This window comes from Euprymna scolopes, chromosome 29, assembly GCF_053919585.1.
Source record: "Euprymna scolopes isolate OS-2025 chromosome 29, ASM5391958v1, whole genome shotgun sequence".
In the NCBI taxonomy this organism is placed as follows: Eukaryota; Metazoa; Mollusca; class Cephalopoda; order Sepiida; family Sepiolidae; genus Euprymna; species Euprymna scolopes.
The window spans coordinates 72,353,146-72,374,852 of record NC_136510.1 but is presented as its reverse complement, the minus strand read 5'-3'; the positions used below and the strand labels follow the sequence as shown (position 1 = coordinate 72,374,852).

Sequence of the window (21,707 nt, the reverse complement as noted above, 5' to 3'; positions counted from 1 at the left end):
TTAAAAAAATTCTTAATGCTGCAATATTTCAAATTATACATTTATTATATTTTTTACTAGAATATCTTGTCCTTTTCTTTTCCAGTTTTAACAACTAGTCCTTTACTTTGCCATGTTTACGCTTAACCATATTACTTTTCATGCTCGCATTTTTCTATTGTAATCCATAATTTTTCCAGGCTTCAAGTAAATTCACTTGTTCTTTTATAATTTCAGTCTTATCTTTTTGCCCCCATAAACATAACATACACATATGTAATAATAATGTACGGTACTCGTCTGCTTTCAATGAAATGCCCCTCAATTATCTCCCTTTCATACTTTCATTCTGTCTGTTTCACTTGTTACTTCTCTTTTGTCGCTGAAGTGACGTGGTTGCTATGTAAACTAGTCAAAGAAAATATCGCTCACCGCCTTACGATTTTTACGATTTTGAACACCAGTAAATTCATTTTAACTTTTGTTTTACTGAACGAAAATAATTTTTTTGTTATCACAATATAGCGGTGAAGGTGATCCATAATAATTGTTTGAAAGTTGGAAAAAATTGAGTGAGCGGTGAAGCTTTAAAGCAGTTCTAAATTATTAAAACTGACACTTAACCATATATTCAAACACGGTAGGGTTTGTAATGATATTACTAACCGTAACGTGCTTTATTTATTCAATAATTAATTAATTAATATATTTAATTTTTGAAACAACTCTGTTCTAATTCTGCTGCTTCTGCTTGTTGACTGGTTTCTTCGGCTAGTCTGTCTCCTACATAGAGATCGTGCCTCGCAAGTGTCTTCTCCGCATGAAGTCTCAATCGTTGGTCGTAGCTATTCGTTGCACCTGCAACATCACAGATTTTTACCGTCAACGCCCTGAGCAACAAGGCTCAACGGTTGTATAGGAAGTCGGGGAAGTATTGGCACTTAACACGCAAAAGAATGACACAGAAGCAACATTGCCACTCTCGCTTCATTAATTAATAATTCAGGTTTTTATTTTTGCTTGCCTTATGCAAAGACATATATAACAAGAGGGCAAAGAATTCTGTTGCCGACATTTATGACGTTTTACAAGAGCCTTGCTAGACGGCTTGTGGTACTAATATCATTGATTGCCAGGCCTGCCAATCATACTTATTAGTACTGCCACGAGTCGCAATTTCAAATTGTATAGTTATGACACAGTACAAGTTGCTACCGTCTTCATCGTAATGAGTAAGGGGTGGACTTAAGTATTGCTGCTTATGATTTTGAACAAAGCTACACATTACTGTGACACGTATAGAATATAATCACCTCCTTAAATAATAAATACTTCAGGAACACAGGATACACACCTTTGTGTATACTTCAGACTCGAGAAGTAGATAAATAATATAATAACACAGAAAATGTGATCCATATTATTTATTTTATACTGTTTTACTCTCTTTGACACCATATCGAATGGGAACGAAACAGGCTATTATTAGGAATCGTGCATAACATGGGACCGTGAGGATCTGCGAGATGCTTCTTCACATTAAATTTAACTTCTGCAAGTTAGTACAGTGTAATTAGATTATTTACGGTGATGGAACAGAGTTTCGACTTGTGTCGATAGTGTTGCACCTATTAGATGTGAGATTGTGTTTGGACCTTGTCTAAGATATAGAATACTCTCTGGTGGAATAATTTTCTAGCACGGTATAGGGAGTCTCGGCAATGTCCTCGGTGCATTTTTCCAATTCATGTTGCCCCTAAATTGTTAGTCGAGGAGTTTGACGGATGAGTGCTAAGGGAAGAATGTCATTTTCAAAGCAATCAGTTGTTGAGAATGTTTTATGCAATTATTAAAGGAAATAAGTTTAATCTTATTAGCATTGCATGTAACCGTTCATTTACGGCGCCATTCTACTACAGTCTAAAGGTCGTTTTCTAGTGTTTCTGCTATTCTTTTTATTAATAGAAATATCGTCGTAGTAATTTTAATAACATATATCAATTCTGTCTATTAAGTTTATAGGTTTATAATTAAATAATTAACCGAACCACAGACTAACAGACATATGTTTTTTTTTCTATTAGATTTGTGACCAGATAAAGCATACCTTTGCTTAGAATTAATTAATATTTTTGTTTTGTTTATTTACAGGTACGTTTCCTTGTGCTATCGGAAATATTCTAAATGGTAAGATTACTTTTTGCTGTACTAAAAAAGATGAATACCCCTTGCTCGGGGTAGGTCTATTTTTCATCAATAACAACTGATTTCAAACACACACACACACACACACACACACACATACCTATACATACGTATATATATATATATATATATATACAAAGGCAAAGGAAGGGTAATGACTCTTATTTTTATTCCACCCGAATGAATTAGAAGAGATTGCATATATATGTAGACACAGGTTAACCCTATCACACCATTTAAGCACCCCCTATAATAATTAATACATATAATCTCAATCAATAAATTACATAACACTCATTTCATTTCTGTTACAAACCTATATTTGAATTTCAACAGATATATTTCTCTTCAGTAGAAATATTAACTGCGTTCATATCTGCTAAAATTGCATTAACGACTATATGACGTCACTAAAATTTCCCCCTCTTTAACAGCGCAAGCCTCCCTCTCCTTTTTGAATTTCCAACGTCTTTTTCCGTTTTTCTGAAATAGAACAGCGTCACACTTTGCACGTAAAACATTTTCAAATATTTTGTACTGGTATTTTTTGTTTCTTAATCCCATTCATCCAGAGGAAGTCTCGAAATAAAGATGAAACATTGATGAACACATTATACGGTGTGTTCCTTTTTATTTCTCTCTCTTTTATATATATATATATATATATATATATATATATATATATATATATATATATAAGGGAATGTACACGTATATATAAGTGTATAAGAAAGCTGTTGACAATTTTTTTACAATATTCTTTTGGTTTGTTTTCTTTTTGAAAAAGAGTAGGATAATCTCGAAATTATCAAATTTAAATACATTTCACATTCGGGTTATATTGCAGAATAATTCCATATTTACTGAATTGTATACGTGAATGATGTTGAAAAAACAGATGGGTATACGCAAAGTTATAATCCTTTCTTTATATTCTACATTGTTAATAGCTTATACACGTAGAAACACGCACACGCATATATATATATATATATATATATATATATATATATATTTATATATATATATATATATGTTTATATATATATAAATGCTAAATTAAAACATCTAAATTTAAAAAAAATCTAAATTAAAATAATACCTAGAATTAGAAATAGAAACACCTAAAATAGAAATAGAAACTGTACTCGAAGCCTTCGCGTGTTAAAATAAAGTCAACTATTAGTCTAACGTATTCAAAACAAGGGTGAGTCACCCCATATATAAAAAAGAACAGAAAAAAGAGGAAATTAGAGTCAGCCGAACTTTTATTTGAGAGAATCCCCACCATTATCTAATGGAAACATTAATCCGTAGGGGGATAACAATTTACCTTATTGGTTAGTTAGCTTCGCTTAAAACATGTACATATAGAAACCATCCAGAAATACGAATTCAATGCATTTTAGCCTGACGATTCCCTACAGAAATAAAAATGTAAACCTCTATGTAACTCAATTGTAAAAAATATATTTTCATAACTTCGTACCTAGCTCTACTCAAGTATTGTGCAATATTGAAGCAAATACTGAAAATCGGTATATGAAATGGTACATCTCTTTCTAACATCATACATAGTATTATACAGGAAATTATACAGAGTGGCCCACTTTATAGTAGCCCGATCTATCTAATATTTCTTTTAACGACCAACAGACACTACAAGACAAAATGCAATTCTTTTTCCAAGAAGATGGCGCTACATACCATACGTCTCACGGATCACTGACACAAGTTCATGTTTACGGAAGAGAGAACAATAAGCAAAAGATTGTGGCCACCACGTTTCCCGGACTTGTCATCATGTGGTTTTCAAATTTGGGGGGGAGGCTTTAAAACAACAGTTCATGCAAATAATGCTTATAATCTAGACCAACTAAAGGAGAACATTACCCACACTATTAGGAGAATCACCAGAGAAGATCTAAAGGCAGTATCTGCCCAGAAATGCATAGATGTCAACGGGGAGCATTTATTTTACATAGAATATATTATTTTCTATTATATTTTATTCTATTATATTTTATTATACAGCATATTTTATAAGACTACAGGTAATTTGAACAATAAAAGAATGTTCCTTCTTTCTACTACATTTTCTTGGCTACTTTAAGTACGCCTCCCTGTATATATGTAAATAACAAAGAAACTTGACGAATCCTTACAGAAACAAAATGCGGAAAATTCTGCGCGGGTTAAGATATATATTTATTTAAATAGACATTCCGACGATTCCATGGTCTAGTGGGAGAACTGTCGACTGTCAACACGATGGTTCTAGGTTCAATCCTTGGCTTGGGAGAGATGCTAGTCTAGCGGCACTGATGAGTTGTGATACAACGAAACAGGACTGTATGTCGATGACTACAAATATATATTCGAAGCTTAGGTCTTCTGCCTTTCCATTTAATGCATATATTATATATTAAATGGAAAGGCAGAAGATCGAAGCTTCGATGTTTCGCTTAGATATTTAGATGTCTTTATTAAGAAAGAACAAATGAACGTGGTATAAAACCATTTTCTTTCCTTTTTGCTCTCTCTCTCTCGCTATATATATATATATATATATATATATATATATATATATATATATATATATATAACGGATTTAAATAGCACTGGGGCAAATGCCATTATTAAAATTGAGGACTTTTTTTTTTGACGTTTAATCAAGAAACACTAAAAAAAAAAAGTCCTCGATTTTAATAATGGCTTTTGCCCCAGTGCTATTTAAATCCGTTATCAAATTTTGTACCCATATAAATCTTATATATATATATATATATATATATATATATATATAAGATTTATATGGGTACAAAATTTTATAACGGATTTAAATAGAACTGGGGCAAATGCCATTATTAAAATTGAGGACTTTTTTTTTGTAGTGTTTCTTGATTAAACGTCAAAAAAACAAAACAAAAAAAAACGTCCTCAATTTTAATAATGGAATTTGCCCCAGTGCTATTTAAATCCGTTATATATATATATATATATATATATATATATATATATATATATATATATATATATATATATATATATATATATATATATATATATAGTAGAACCCCGGGGCACGGCATTAAAAATTAGTAACAAAATACAGTACAGTATATAATACACATGTATATAACCAAATAACGTTATAAATAACACCGTATGGCGGAGAAAATACCGTAACCAGGGGCCGGAAAACATCGTATTCCACATCGTAAACTGAAAAAACTTGTATCCAGATTTTAAACGAACAATAACCAAAACTGCCTGAAGACGACTGTTGAAAACTTAGTCGAAAGTATTTGGACAGAACACAAAAATGTACCAAGACGATTATGGAACTGTCTTACAGATTCAACCGAAAAACATGAAAGATAATTAGAAAAATTGAAAAAACTATATATAAAAAAAAAGCAAGAACACTCCGTGCTATTTAACAATACTTCGTTGAGTTTGGTCAATCCCAGTTTGATGACCAATTCTGAATACCAATCTCTACGTAGAAAAACGTCTACCCCCTCCCTGCAAGAACCTAACGTTCTTTCTCCGTTAACGGGGATATAAATGCAACCGGTGACTGCTTTTGAATTTGATATTTTCCGCAAACTTCCTTCTTCGCAATAAAGCACTTAAACTCATCGGTGATGAATGCCACTTGGACACACACACACACGCACCCATACGCACACAGATACGCACATATATTTGTACGTGCGTGTATAGTTCAGTCTATTAACAGCTTTAAAAAAAATTACTTTCATATTTACAGTTGACCACTTAATATTAAATTTTCATCATCGTCTCTTTCTCTCTTGCTCCACACGTAACCCACCTTTATCTTAACTGGTTATATCTATCGGGGAATATAATCAGTATAAAATAAAGAGGCTCACCAAAGAGAGTAAGTTATAACAAGTTTATAAGTTACAAAGATACAATGTAATGACTAAGATATTGCCACTCGATCGTATCTTGAATGCCGTAGTATAAAGATTAACTTACTGCCTGGTTACCGCTTACTATCGTTTTTTATAGATGAGTAATTCATTCTCAGGAGGTGTCAGGATCTTCCACTATATCATTAACCTTTTATGCATTCTGAATCTGCTTTGCCAATCATTGTAAACCGATCCATTAACAGCATTAAAATGGCGCGCAGTTCATTCACGTGCTTCTATGCCTTTGATTTTACTGTTGACATTTAAATTGCAGATGGGAATATTTAGTGACTGCAATCTGTTCTAACGGACAAGCGATTATTCGTAAGGGATTGCTGATAGTGATCTTCCATTACCAAAGCAAAGTATGATTTAAGGTTAACTGCCGCTGCCCACGTCTGCAGCATTGATAGACATTAATTAAAATGTCCGTTTAGTTTTTCATTTGTCCCTTATTTAGTTTCTATTAAATTATCGGCCATGAGGAAACACTTTTTTACACGATTTTTTATGCGAGGGATAGCTAGCTCCGAAGAAAGAGGCACTCTGGATTGGATAAAAAAAATAAAGTTGCCTGAGTCAAGGAAAAATCTAGTTTATTCCAACTGAGAACAAAGCAGATGTAGCATAGAAGAGTATATATATATATATATATATATATATATATATATATATATATATATATATATATATATATATATATATATATTACATGGGAGTCACCACTTATCAAGGCCCGGAGGTCACTCGAGAAGAAGGGTTTTAGCGTGTACAGTAATGAATAGGATAACATCGTAGTAAGCGTTAGTAATGGAGATTTGATAAATTGGATAACTTAAGGTGACAGTTTATCAGGAATTTTTTTATATTGGACTTGAAGACATCAAAGTTGTAGTCAGGTGGCAAACAGGCAAACGGAAGAGAGTTCCACAGGCGGGCAGTTCTGAGAAAGAAGCTTTGTTCATGGAATCTACGTTTTTATTTAGGCACAGATAAACAGTATATATATATATATATATATATATATATATATATATATATATATTGTCATCATACACCGATGGTTGAGTAAACATGAAACACTAGTATATGCAAGTATAAAACAATAATTATTCTTTAATTATAATATATATATGTGTCTCTTTATACGTGTATAATCTAAAATAGAATACGTTAATTTACTTGTGCATATATAAAGTTCGTACTTGGGGTAGCGATCATGTATACAGCTGTCAAGAAATAAAAGTATAACCAGACACTAAGTCGGTCTCCTAAAAGATACATATAAAACACAGCGCCTGTGTATCTACTATGTGTGCGAGTATAATTATACATATTGAAATACACCAATTCACAAATAGGGCAAATACATTTTGGATCGAATCTTTTGACAATGATGCGAATAAACAACTTTGTCTACTCTGCACACCAGACAAAGGCAGATATACCTTCTTGTATAGTTCTTTGACGTGAAGTCCTTTAATTGAATATGCTTTGCTTCAAATGAAATCCATAACACCAAACACAGATAATAATTATATATAACTTTATACGCACTTTCACGGAGTTTGCGGCACTTCTTCTTATTTCTACATCTTCTCTAGTTGTGTTCACTGGGTGCTTCCATGGACCACAAAGACAAAATCTCTCTAACAACTTTAGGTAGCTCGACTGAACCCCCGTTCGGTGGCCAACTGAAAACTAACCGACTGCTTTGTGTTTCGTGAACCTCGTTTCTCTGGTTGTTACGTCATGCTAGCAGGTCAAATTTTTGTAACTAAAATTCCAAATTTTTTATTATATAAATATTTAACTGGAATTACTTAAAATCTTTTATTATAAATATTTTGTAATTATTTTATATTTAAACATTCCTCCACCATCGAAACATTTCACATCTCAACAACATCGAACGCATGCTCCACTCATTCCCAGGGCAATCCAGCAGCGAGAGTCACAATATTCTACATAGATACTATACTTTAATCATAACCACAAGGCCTAGTTATTTCCAGATTTGTATTTAGTTGTCTCTTTAACAGAGTTCGACACAAGGTCAGTTTTCAAAGTGAAAAATATCACGCTCCCCCAAAGGAATACTCTTGAATGGGAAAAATAAAGATTACTTCATTTAAGAAGGATTTTTCTTGACTGACCGAGGGCAGAACAGATATTACACTTTGTTCCTAGCCGAAGTGACATGAAATCGCAAATCACGAAATACCGAAAATTATGTGTGTACAGATCATTTGCAAATTGATTTATCGTTTTGTGTTACATCCGATCAACGTTAGTTCGAATCATTGTCTCTGCTTATTCCAGCGTTGTCTAATCGCCCTTCATCTCTCTCCACAGTGACAGATAAGACGTAGAGATTATGCGACTCTCTACATATAAGAATCCCTTTTTCTGTTTGGAGTTGTGTGATTTGGCTGTTAGATATTGTATCTGCTATCCCTATCACGTATTCGAATCCAATCGGATATATTGTGATCACTTACTAATTCTGTCGAAAAACGTATGAACCCAAAATATCCCTATGCCACCTGTAAAGTCGAGACATCTGTCAAACTACGTGTATATTGCTGCTAAACAGCTCACCCAAACTGCTCAGCTGTACATCTGGACCCTATCACAGTAGCATCACGTGATAGTCTTGAGTGAAACATAAAGATGCATAAACGATGTTTTTTGCTTTTCTTTTTCTCTTTCTGGGAAAGCTGTTTGCGCTTATGTGTACGGAGAAAAAATTATTTTCTATATCGTGTTGTGTTTCGGCATCAAGCAATCTAAAAATGGTGTTGATATGCCGGAGCATTTCCGCTTCTCTTCTCTTTCTCCAACTTTAAATAATGGCGGCTTGCTTACAAGTTGATTAGATGGGGTAGTCACATCGATCGCAATCCGCGCTTTCCAGCGACAAGCGACTTAACGTGTTCTTACAATAGGATTAACATCAGATCCGTGCCTCTTATTCCTTTACTCGACTTACGTTTAGTTAATCCAACGTTGAAAGAAGAAATCAACTCGTTGAAGATATACTACTACTACTACTACTACTACTATTACTACTGCTACTAATACTGCTACTAATACTAATATCAATAGTAATATTTATAATGATAATAAGAAGTAGAATCTATACAATATTCTGCTTGTCCCTACTTTAGTACTAGCCTGGGTGCCCAGCGTTGCTCGAGTGTTTGGGTGTGTGTGTTGAGAAAAAAATGTGGTAGTAGGCAGGCAGACTAGAACCCGTACTGCAAAGTAGGAAAAATAAGTGAAAAAAAAAAAACAAAAAAAAACGTGAAATTTATTTTATAGACTAGCCTGGTGCTCGGCGTTGCCCGAGTGTTTGTAGGTGAGTGCTGAGCAAAAAAAAAAAAAAATGTTGTAGTAGGTTGGCAGGCTCGAACCCGTGACGCGAAGGCGGAAAAGAAAGTAGATGTGTGTGTAAGAGTGTTGGTTGAGCAGAACAAAAAAAGGAAAATTGCAAGTGCCCCCCCGCCAAATACAAAAAAAGCATTAGGAGTAGTAATCAGGCTCGAACCCGATAGTGTAAGGTTTGAATGACTTACACAAATGTCAGCGAAAAAAATCGACCTCTTTTTGTAAAAATGTGCCAAGTTGAAGGTGAAGACATTAAATTTTTTTAACCAATTTTTCGATATTTATTATCCAAAGGGTCGACTTCAAAATGATACAAATTTCGTGAAAATCCGGCGACTCTGTTAAAATTTTTAGGAAGACATATATACAGACATACATTTAAACAGACTGATAAAATTTATATAATAGACTAGCGAGGGGTACCCGGCGTTGCCCGGGTGTTTGGAGGTGTGTGTGGAAACTTCGGGGGTGGGGGGTTAAAAATGTTTTGGTAGGTAAGTATGAGGATCGAACCTGAACCGTTGAGGCAAAGTTGTAAATTAAAGTGGGGGGGGGGGAACGTGCGACGTTAACCATTGCCCCACCGCGAGATGCTAACGGAAACACGTTTGGATTTATTTAATTACTTGGATTTGGCAGGTGCCCGTTTTAATGAGTTAATGAGGTCAAGTTTGACTGCGGGATGGTATTTCATTTACTGCGGGAACACTTCCCAAGATGTTATAAGAAAAAGACTAACCCACATGCGGTGAGCGACAAATGTTGAATATTTATCTTCCCAAAGTCGAGCAAATTAAATAGACAGGCGAGCTTCGTTGTTAACTGTGAGATATTACGATTTATATGTGATATAAAAAGTTTTTAAAAGTTGTTAGGCGACCGACCGCTTCTCTGAAAAAAGCCTTTTGTAGACATACAGAAAAAACGAACACACATACAAACATACATACATTTTCACTTTTATATTCATAGATTAGTCTGAGTGCCCGGCGTTCCCCAGGTATTTGGAGGTGTGTTGAGCCCCAAAAGAAGTTGTAGTAGGCAGGCAGGCTCAAATCCTTAACGTGAGGGCGGAAAAGAAAGTAGAGGTGTGTGTGAGGGTGTTGGTTGAGTAAAAAAATAAAATAAAATAAAAAATAAAAAATAAAAATAAGAGTAGAAAGCAGGCTCTAGTCCGTAACGCACCAGAGGGAAAAGAGGTGAGAAAAACAAACAAACGCTTTTATCGATCAGCCTACAGTGGTTGTGAGGTGATGGGAGGTCGAAATAACGCCCTTTTATGTGACATCGTTTACGGGAGCTTCGAATGACTTGCAAAAAATGTCAACTAAAAAATCGACCCTCCTTGTAGAAAACTTCCCAGTTGAGGATGAAATAATAAATATTTTTCGGCGATTTTTCGATATTTATCGTCCGAAGGGTCGGCTTCAAAACGATACTAATTTAGTGAAAATTTGTAACCTCTGTCGAAAGTTTTAGGTAGACATACAAACATACATACGTATATATACATTCAAACAGACAAGGGATATTTATATTATAGTCTAGCGGGGTACCCGGCGTTGCCGTGTGTGGGGGTAAATCAAAACAACATGGAAAATAAAGAATAAGCGAACGTAATAATCATGTTTAAACATTATAACTTTTGTAAATCAGAAAAAACAGCGAACCTGATGCAAAATAAAGTATAAGCGAACAAAAAAGAAATGACATGAATAACCTTGTTTAAATGTTCAAACTCCTTTAAAAAAGAAAAAAGAAAACAGCAAACGTGATGGAAAAGTATTAAAAAAAACGAACGTAAAAATGGCATAAATAACTCTGTTTCTATATTGAAACATTAAAAATCGAAAAAAAATCTGATATCTATGCTCCAACGTGCAATCTTATGATAATTACGCTTCTACTATAACGACTAGTCTAGGATCGCGTGCGCGAAGTCAAATCGGTTTTCCTTATATTTAAATTAATTGAAGAATGAACGTTTTTTTGCGCATGCGTGTTTGCCTAAATGGTCATAGAGGAACCATTTTGCTACCCCTATCTGTAGAAAAGTGCCCAGATGAGGGTGAAGAAATTAATATTTTTCGTTAATTTTCCGATAGTAGTCGAACGAAGAGTCGAGCTTCAAAACGATACCGATTTTGTGAAAATCTACCGCGTCTGTCAAAAGTTTTAGACATACATACATACATACATACATACATTTAAACAGACGGTAAGATTTATATGATAGAGTAGCCTGAGTGCCCAACGTTGCCCCAGTCTTGTTGAAGGTGTGTTGATAAAAAAAAAGTGGTAGTAGGCAGGCGAGTTCGAACCCGTACCGCGAAGGAGGAAAAGAAGTGAAAAAAACGTGACGTCTTTGCTGTTGTGTCCATCGTCACATCGGAAGTGGCGGAGGGTTAAATTAAGGCTAGTCAATCGAAACAAGGGAATGGCTTTCAAAAACATCGGTGGAAAAAGCGACCCCACCCTGTAAAAAAGTGGCCATTTAAGGGTGAAAGAATTAATGTTTTTAGCAAATTTTTCAATATTTATCGTCCGACGGGTGGAGCTTAAAAATGATCTCGTGAAAATCCGTCACCTCTGTCGAAAGTTTTAGGCAGAAATACATACATACATGTACAGACAGGTGATATTTATATAATAGACTAGCGGGGAGTACCCAGCGTTGCCCGGGTGTTTGGAGGTGTGTGTGTTAAGAAAAAAACGTTGGCCGAGTAAAAAAACAAAAAAAGGTTTAGTAGGAAGGTAGGGTTGAACCCCGAAGCCTTGACGCGAAGGTGGAAACGAAAAGGGGGAAAAACCATCTCGGCCACGAGTGGAGAGGAAATAATAAGTACATTAAGTGAAGATTTATAAAGCGTAATGCGAGGAAGTGGTGCCTTGTCTGGCTTAGTTTTGCGTTGCAAGCCAGATCATTCGCTTTTGGAAGACGCGGTGAGCTGGTAAAAGTCGGGCAAATTAAATACACACGCGACTCCGTTCGTAACTCTTAGATATTATGATTTAGACGTGATATAAAAAGTTTTGCGGAAAAACCTTTTTACAGACATACACAAAAAGCGAACACACATACATACATACATACATACATACGTTTTCGCTTTTATATTTATAGACTAGCGGGGTACCCGGCGTTGCCCGGGTGTTTAGAGGTGTGTGTGCTGTTAAATAAAAAAGAAACCGGGGGTGGGTGGTAAAAGTTGGTAGGATCGAACCCGAAGCCCTGAGGCGAAGTTTGAAAATAAAATGTGAAAAAAAACATGAACCGTTCGGCCAGCCAAAATGAGTTACTGAAAGATGTTTGAATTTATTTAAGTAAGAACCAAATTGACAGGTGCCCGCACGGAAGTTGTAGAGCGTTACGACGACAACGACACGACGACGTAAGAAATAGCTATTCAGCAAATGAGGTGAATGACCAGGTTTGTTTGTTATAAGCGAAGTAAAAAAAGAAAACATAAAAACGAACATTAAAACTTCAGCGGCGGGAGGGGGGGGTAATAAAACATCGAAAAAACACACAAAAAACTAATGCAAGGCAAACGAACGATCTTAAATGTAAAAATCGAAAAAACAAAAAAGAAAACAGAAAAACGAACGTTAAAACAAAAAAAACACGTGAAAATGGCTTAAATAAGCCTGTTTCGATATTAAAATTTAAAAAATCAGCGGGTACGAAGTAACAACAACAACAAAAAAAAAAACAGAAAAACGAACGTTACGTGAAAAAAGGCTTAAATAACTCTGGTTCAATATTTAAATTTAAAAAATCGAAAAAAAAGACATCTCACACCACGATTCGACCCCAAAACGTTTAGATAATGAGCCAACGCACTAACCAACTGAGCTCACGCGACATACATGCAATTTAGTCAGTTCTTCAACAATTTAAAATAAATAAGGTCATAATGTCATCAGACGCATGCGTAGAACCGGTCATCGTCACGAGAGGACCGGTTTTATTAACCCCCCCTATCGAAAATTGTCGATTTCAGGGTGAAAAAATTAACATTTTTGGTCAATTTTTCGATATTTTTCGGGCGAAGGATAGAACTTCAATATGATACCGAGTTTGTGAATTTTCGTCGTGTCTGTTGAAAGTTTTTAGCGGACGCACAAACACACATACAAACATACAAACACATATACATACATAACCACATTTTTGCTTTTATATATATATAGATATTCGCAAGCTACGCTTTGAAAAAGGCTAAACTTCTTAAAAATAGGCCAAATTCGCGATTTTTTCTTTAAAATATGTAACTCATTAAATCATCCATTAGTTAAATTTTATAGATATTAGGTTGGTGCAAAACAAATGTCGTTTTTTTACGTGTATATATATATATATATATATATATATATATATATATATATATATATATATATATATATATATCTGATAAAAACGACATTATTTTTGCATCAACCGAATACAATTGAATTTTTAAGCACTAGCATAGGTGCCCGGCGTTGCCTGATCGAACTGATCGAAAATACGCTTAAATATGATATTTTAATATTCGCAGATTTCATTATAGTCAACTATTTCGTTGATTTCATATTTATTATTATAGAGTCAATATTTAGTTATGATTTCAAAAGTAAACAAGCGAAGTATGCATGGACACCCGTGACTGCATAAAAAAAATGACTTAGTTTAGTATTTACCCCTCCCCCATTTAGTCTTAAAAGTGTCCAGGGGACGTCAAATTCTGGTAAAAATGAACAAACGGCGAAGTTTTAGGTCGTAACACATGTAAATTTGAGTTCTGCCCCATGCAAAAAAAGGAATAACTAAGCCCATCATTTGCCCCCACCCTTCACTCAGCGCCAAAAGTCCCCAAGGCCTCAACATATTTAAATTTGAGTTCAGCACCATGCAAAACTGCTAAATAGACATGGCAGTTTTAGACAATTTTAGAGAAAGATGTTAAAATAGTCCCAAAAATGGAGTGTTTTTATTAGTCCTATAAGAGCCCTTGGGCATACCGAAAAGTTATCGCATAGTATAGACAAACAAAATTATATAGAAATCAGAAAGTTTTACAAATTTCCGAGGTACCATTTTTTTTAATAAGCACAAAAGTGTCAATCTTAGCCATTTTAACCCGAAAGGCACCCTTGGAGGGGGTGGGGGAGAACCGGAGTTTTCCCAGAAAGTCCGGTCTATTACTTTTTACTCATATCATGTTTAATGTTTGAGCGAAATTTAAAAAAATTCCAAGCCATAGTTATTGAGAAAATTGCGGATAGACGAACGAACGAACGGACAAAGAGGAATTTACTCGTCCATCTTCCCTTTGTCGGGCGACTAATAAAAAAATTAATTTGAGTGCCATCGGCTAAAATCGAAACCGAAACCAAAAGATAAGAAAACATAATTTCATGATTTAAACTATGTTTACAAGTTAAGCAAAGGCTTAAGTTTATTTTTACTCAATATGGTTGGACTGTGGAAAAAATGTGAATTTTATTAAATACAAGCTGGTTTCCATGACAAAAATGTTGTTACAGCAATATGCAACCAAGAGCGGTCGGACGGTTCACAGAGTTGTATATTTATATACATGTAAAGAGTAAAATGTCGCATTCTCTAGCAATGTAGCCGAAAATGAAAGCTTACCAACTTCGAAGCGCGTGGGATATTTTGCATATCAGGCATTTGTTTTTCAGTAAAAAAAATGTAATTGCGCTCATAGTTACGTATTTTTTATAAATAGCCACGATCATAAATCGGCCTGCTAAAGTTTCATTCAATGCAATAACTTGTATATTTCTATTGGATATTGCCCAAAGTTTGAAGTCCCTCTTCTGTCGACTATAAAATCGTAGGTTGAATCCGGATTATAATAGCGTCAGAAAAACGAGGGAGTCAAAGGAGTAAGATTAGTGGTCTAATTTCAATGTAAGCAGTGTTTAATTTTTTTTAGTGCTAGGATACAAAGAAATGGGGGTGCTGGAAATCTATGTCCTGACATCATTCATCGCTCAAATAGAATCACTTCCCTCGCCTTTGTTGTTTTTTGTTGTTGTTGTTTTTTTGGCTTATTCATCGCCCCTATTCTTGCTTTCTTGTATCACCGTCAGTTTTGAAATGATCAAAGAAATATTTAGTCAAATCCCTAATACAAGGATCGATTAAAAATATTATTTGATGTATTTTCTCTATTGATTTCTGCCAGATTAGCGCGCGGTTGAATGATCACACACACACACACACACACACACACACACACACACACACACACACACACACATATATATATATAGACGTACATATTTATTTATTGTGTGTACATTTTCCATTTAAGTAAACGGAATTATTCTGTTTTATTATACTTTTTGAAAGAATACAAATGCATAATCAAAGTGAATTTTGTCTATTTTTTAACATTTGCTTACATAGAGAGATTAGTAGACATATATGTTTGTAGATAGATATCTAGCTAGCTAGATAGATAGCTATCTACACACATCTAGCTAGCTAGCTAGATAGATAGATATAAAAGCGGTTTGTCCATCGGAACGATGAAGACGATCTAATCATCCTAGAGATGATGGATGACTCGCGCTGGGAGTTTATTTAAAATGAAGCTCGTTTGTGTAGAGCCAGCCTGACTCTCTCACTCGACCAGTTTAATCTAGCGGTAAGACAAGGTCAAGACAGCTGGGGACCAGGTACGATGCAGTAGATCCCATAACTTTGACGTCCTCCTATACACATCGTGCCTGATATTATCAAATAGTCACTTATCTGGTACTAACTAGACTTAATGTTGCTTATATAACGTGGTATGAAGAGCCGACCTGCCTCGCTTAAGATAGAACACGAATAAGACCGTAATGTCCACAAAATTACTTGTTCACAAGAAGAGAAAAATAAAAATAATTATGTACAGTTTCTAAAGGAGAAACAGAATAATAAAGAATAAACATGTCGATTATAATTTCTCTCTCTGGTACTTCGATAGTATTTAAACAAAGCTCTTTTTCCCCTATTTTACAACTGATTCCTTGCTTATCAGACGGAAGCTTTCATAAGTGGTGTGGGGCGGTGGACAGTTCAACAGACTCTGAAACTAAACTCCAGACTTTAGACTGATCTTTATTGTTTTACAGTTCCTTAGGTATAGAGGGGTGGTATACATCGGAGTGGACATGGGTTTCCCATCTAATCAACCTTCGCTCGCTTCGTCACACTCTGGTTCTCCCTGATAATGCACCACCTCCTCCATAAATTCCAATCAAGTAACTTTCCACAGAACAAAAATTCTCATCGAGGATTTTCTCATGTACCTGACTGCTTCTGCCTTGACTCCAGGTCAACCTTCTAATCCAAACAATCGGCTAGATAACTCCAAATAATCACGTTCGCAGCAATATTGTTTCATATTTTCGACTTTGTTTTTTCTGTTGCAAAGTAAATGTATTTCACATCGGCGACCACGCCATTTCTAGCTGGCAGAGTTATCTGCTATCCTCCGGGATCTGTCATTAAAATAAAAAAAGCCTTAATTCAACTCTCGCTGGCCCTCTTTTATGGCAAATTTCAACCATAGTACTAATTCAGCTCTCCTTACTCCTCCTCTGGGGTAATCTCTTACCATCGTGGCTGGTTAGGTCACAGTTGACTTCGGTGAATTAACGAGAACCAATGTGACAATGCCATATTTGATGTATAGATAGACACCAGAAGAAAACCCGTCAAAGGACTGGAGAACAGCTGGGGTTCATTCCGTCAGTCATGACAATGTCGAAGTCTCAAGTAATTCATAATTGTATTCTCATTGGCCTCTTGCCCCTGTTCGCACTGAAAACCATTTATGGAGATCACTAAGAGACTAAAGCCAAGAATAGATATTTGAAGCAGGCTGACATTGATGTTATCTTAATTGGGATTTGCTCGTCAACACCTACATTTATAGAGCCAGCAGAGGGAACGAATTTCATACTTAAGAAGACACTTCCAACTTTAGTCGCATACGATTTAAGATACACCGTACTAACTTCTTACAATTTTCCTTAATTTTTGGAAGCATAAAATACACCAATTTTCGTCTACGAAAAATGCAACGGGAAATAGCTTATAGGAGAAATAACTCTCACAGTTTAATTAAATAAGGTTACTTTCATTTTTTAAAAGCAACTAGTATATAAATTGAAAATAAATAAAATTACATATAGATTAAATTAAAAATAAAATGAATCAACTTTAAATAATATTTATAAATAGAACAATTAAAACAGTTGTATTACAACAAAAAATAATATTGAGCCAATAATGAAAATGATTTTTTTTAAATGTAATATGTGAACGAGGTTTATCCTTCAGTATTCCATTCAATAAATAGTATATATAGAAATCATGCTGGAATGTAAGTATGTAAAAATTTGTTTTCAGTATGAAAATTAATTTGTTAAACAGTGTACCTCTTGAACATATAAAAAATAGTGAACAGACAACTTCCTTGGCATCCCATAATTAGGAGCAAAGTGAAGTATCTGTTCTAATACTACACTTCACCTTTACCGCTAACGATCAGTGGAGGAGAAATCCTTCTATATTGAGTTTATTTTTTTATTTTGTTCCTATCCAGAGTACACATTTTGGGGGAGTTGGATTTTCACCACGTTAAAAACCGACCTTGTGTCTAACTCTGCCCTCATGGGGAGGTAAGCAAATAGGAACAAAAATAAGTATGACTTTATAGTAATAATTACGTGTGTAAAAGTATCTTTTTGTACAGAGTTTGTATTCTCTGATTATACCAAACTTTTTATAGTAAAAGCTCGATGATTGTTTGCATAAAACAACAGAGCATACATAAATAATAAACATTTTGCTACATTCCAAAGACAAAGATTTCTTTCACATTGAAATCATATTTAAAAAAACAACAACAAAAAATAAACAGTAACAATATTTACGGATCCTTTTTCGTCCACTTAAGTGCAACCAATATTTGTATGTCAATCCCGAATTTTTCCTCTATGGACTCACCGGAAAATCTGAAATTTCCCAATAAGAAAGAATATATTCATTGGTCTTCTTTTTATAGAACAGATGGCCTGAGTTTATTTTCAAACATTTTAATATATTATTTACACGATTGAGAAACAAGAAAAACACTTGACTTCGAAAGTATGTGTGGTAATCGAGACCGAAACCCTAACCTTTATTTCAAACTCCAACTCTAATTTCTAGCTTACAATTTTAAATGTAACGTTTATAAGAAGAGACACTGAGGCCCTTATGCTAATCATTCAACGAAACATCGCCGAATAATCAGTAATCCACGATCGGAGGGCATTTTTGACAGAATAACACTTAAAATAAGAACAGTAATCCGAACAATCTAAAAAAAATACAATTCTTATGTAAAAATTGTCGAAATATAAAATCATATGCAAAACATATGCAAGATTCGTGTTGCCTGGTCGAAACTATGTAATGTTTCGTAATAATGATACAAATAATACATTAAATCGGAAAATGATTGAGGCGTGAGACCCCGATGCGATGGCGGACGGCCAGACTCGAAAAGATATTGATCATCCATTGATTTATTTACCAGTCTATTGGAAGCATATAAACTTTTATTTGTTTTCGAATTCTACCTATCTAATTTCTTTCTATACATACCTCTCATTTTTATTAAGTGCGTTATTGTTGTGTCAAAAGGTGTCTTTTTGTTGTGTTCAAAGATTGTAAAACGTCTTTCGGAATATATATATATATATATATATATATATATATATATATATATATATATATTATAAGGTAAAATTAAAAGCCAAGAACAATGCGAGATTTTTTTTTTATATAGAGTAAAATGAAAACAAAAGAAATAAATTTCTTTTTTTGTTGTTTGTTTTTTCTTTTTCACACAAATTTTAACTCTAAACAACAGTAATTTTTTTCTGTTGTATTCAATGGTGTTATAAATCTCAATATATTTCAGACCTATTAGTCCTTTTTCAAGAGAAGACAGCGGAAGAGTGTTCAAAATTGGAAAAGCAGCCGCAGAGTTTGCCACGTGATACCGCGAAATATAGAACAAAAAATGACGTTAGAAGAACGTTAAAATAAATCAGTTGATGTTTGAAATACTTGTTGCGTTTGTTAATCAAGGGAGATGACTATTCAAGCAAGGGTTTTTTTTTAATTTTAATTATTGTTTTTCTTATGTTTTAAACTTATATTATAAAAGCGGAGCTCAATTCCAGTCTATTGTTTAGTGTGGGAGTATTTTTTGAAATAATTAAAGATTCGAGGATACGAAGTTGACCTACGTTTCTTGAAGAAGCAAGAATATTGATGTGAAAATCTGGTTCTGAATTAATGCAAGTGCGAATATGTTTATAGAACGACGAAGCAGTAGTGTTTAAGTGCTCTTTAATGCGGTGGTGAAGCAATCTGGTAGTGCTTCCGATGTAAGATGCACTGCATTTAGCGCATTGTAGGTCGTAAACAACGTGGTTCTTAAAGCATAAACCTGTGTATGATATTGGGCAATTAGAGAGTGAACAAGGGGAAGGTGTATGCGATGGATGTTTTCGGTTGAGCTGTTGTCTTAAAGTAGATCCAGTGTGGATGAGTTGAATGTTGAGTCCCTCGCTGCGGGTGGCTTTTCGGATTGAAGATGAGATTTTGTCACTGAGGAAGGGTAGTTTTAGAAAACAATTGTTAGAGAAGGGTCGGGTGTTGCGTTTTTTCTTTTTAAGTGAGGATAGGATCGTATTAGGGTAGCCGTTTAGTGAGAGGATCTGTAGGAAATTGTTAGTGTGTGTATGTTTGTCGGAGATGTTAGTGCATTTGTCTTGTATGCGTGAGATTTCGGCAAGTGCGTAGTTTAGTTTGTCCTTGAGAGGTAGTGCAGATTTGAAATGTACGAAGAGGCGTTTGCTGGCGGATTTTCTGTAGAATTCAGTGCATATGGCACCATTTTTTTTATTTGTATTTTAAAATCAAGTAGAGAAAGAGATTCAGAAGAGTCTGGGTGTTCTATAGTAAATTTTAAGTTTGGGTCGGCGTTATTGTAGGTCGTAAACAACGTGGTTCTTAAAGCATAAACCTGTGTATGATATTGGGCAATTAGAGAGTGAACAAGGGGAAGGTGTATGCGATGGATGTTTTCGGTTGAGCTGTTGTCTTAAAGTAGATCCAGTGTGGATGAGTTGAATGTTGAGTCCCTCGCTGCGGGTGGCTTTTCGGATTGAAGATGAGATTTTGTCACTGAGGAAGGGTAGTTTTAGAAAACAATTGTTAGAGAAGGGTCGGGTGTTGCGTTTTTTCTTTTTAAGTGAGGATAGGATCGTATTAGGGTAGCCGTTTAGTGAGAGGGTCTGTAGGAAATTGTTAGTGTGTGTATGTTTGTCGGAGATGTTAGTGCATTTGTCTTGTATGCGTGAGATTTCGGCATGTGCGTAGTTTAGTTTGTCCTTGAGAGGTAGTGCAGATTTGAAATGTACGAAGAGGCGTTTGCTGGCGGGGTTTCTGTAGAATTCAGTGCATCGTTCTATAAACATATTCGCACTTGCATTAATCCAGAACCAGATTTTCACATCAACATTCTTGCTTCTTCAAGAAACGTAGGTCAACTTCGTATCCTCGAATCTTTAATTATTTCAAAAAATACTCCCACACTAAACAATAGACTGGAATTGAGCTCCGCTTTTATAATATAAGTTTAAAACATAAGAAAAACAATAATTAAAATAAAAACACCCTTGCTTGAATAGTCATCTTCCTTGATTCACAAACGCAACAAGTATTTCAAACATCAACTGATTTATTTTAACGTTCTCCTAACGTCATTTTTTGTTCTATATTTCGCGGTATCACGTGGCAAACTCTGCGGCTGCTTTTCCAATTTTGAACACTCTTCCGCTGTCTTCTCTTGAAAAAGGACTAATAGGTCTGAAATATATTGAGATTTATAACACCATTGAATACAACAGAAAAAAAATTACTGTTGTTTAGAGTTAAAATTTGTGTGAAAAAGAAAAAACAAACAACAAAAAAAAGAAATTTATTTTTTTTGTTTTCATTTAATTTTACTCTCTAAAAAAAAAATCTCGCATTGTTCTTGGCTTTTAATTTTACCTTATAATTTTCTTCAACAATGCTTCAAGCAAACTACAACCTACTTATATATATATATATATATATAT

The 21,707-nt window shown here is 34.5% G+C and overlaps 1 protein-coding gene across 4 annotated transcripts in view; it reads left to right on the top strand.

Moving 5' to 3' along the window:
• The window catches only part of LOC145252711 (uncharacterized), a 1,486,750-nt gene that overhangs the window by 343,610 nt on the left and 1,121,433 nt on the right, over positions 1 to 21,707 (top strand). The window contains exon 2 of one of the 4 annotated variants that reach the window (XM_080112539.1): positions 2,131 to 2,166. The exons of the other annotated variants lie outside the window; for them this stretch is intronic. The gene's annotated coding sequence lies outside the window, so the exon portion shown is untranslated. The remainder of the gene's footprint in view (positions 1 to 2,130; positions 2,167 to 21,707) is intronic. 4 annotated transcript variants of the gene reach the window in all.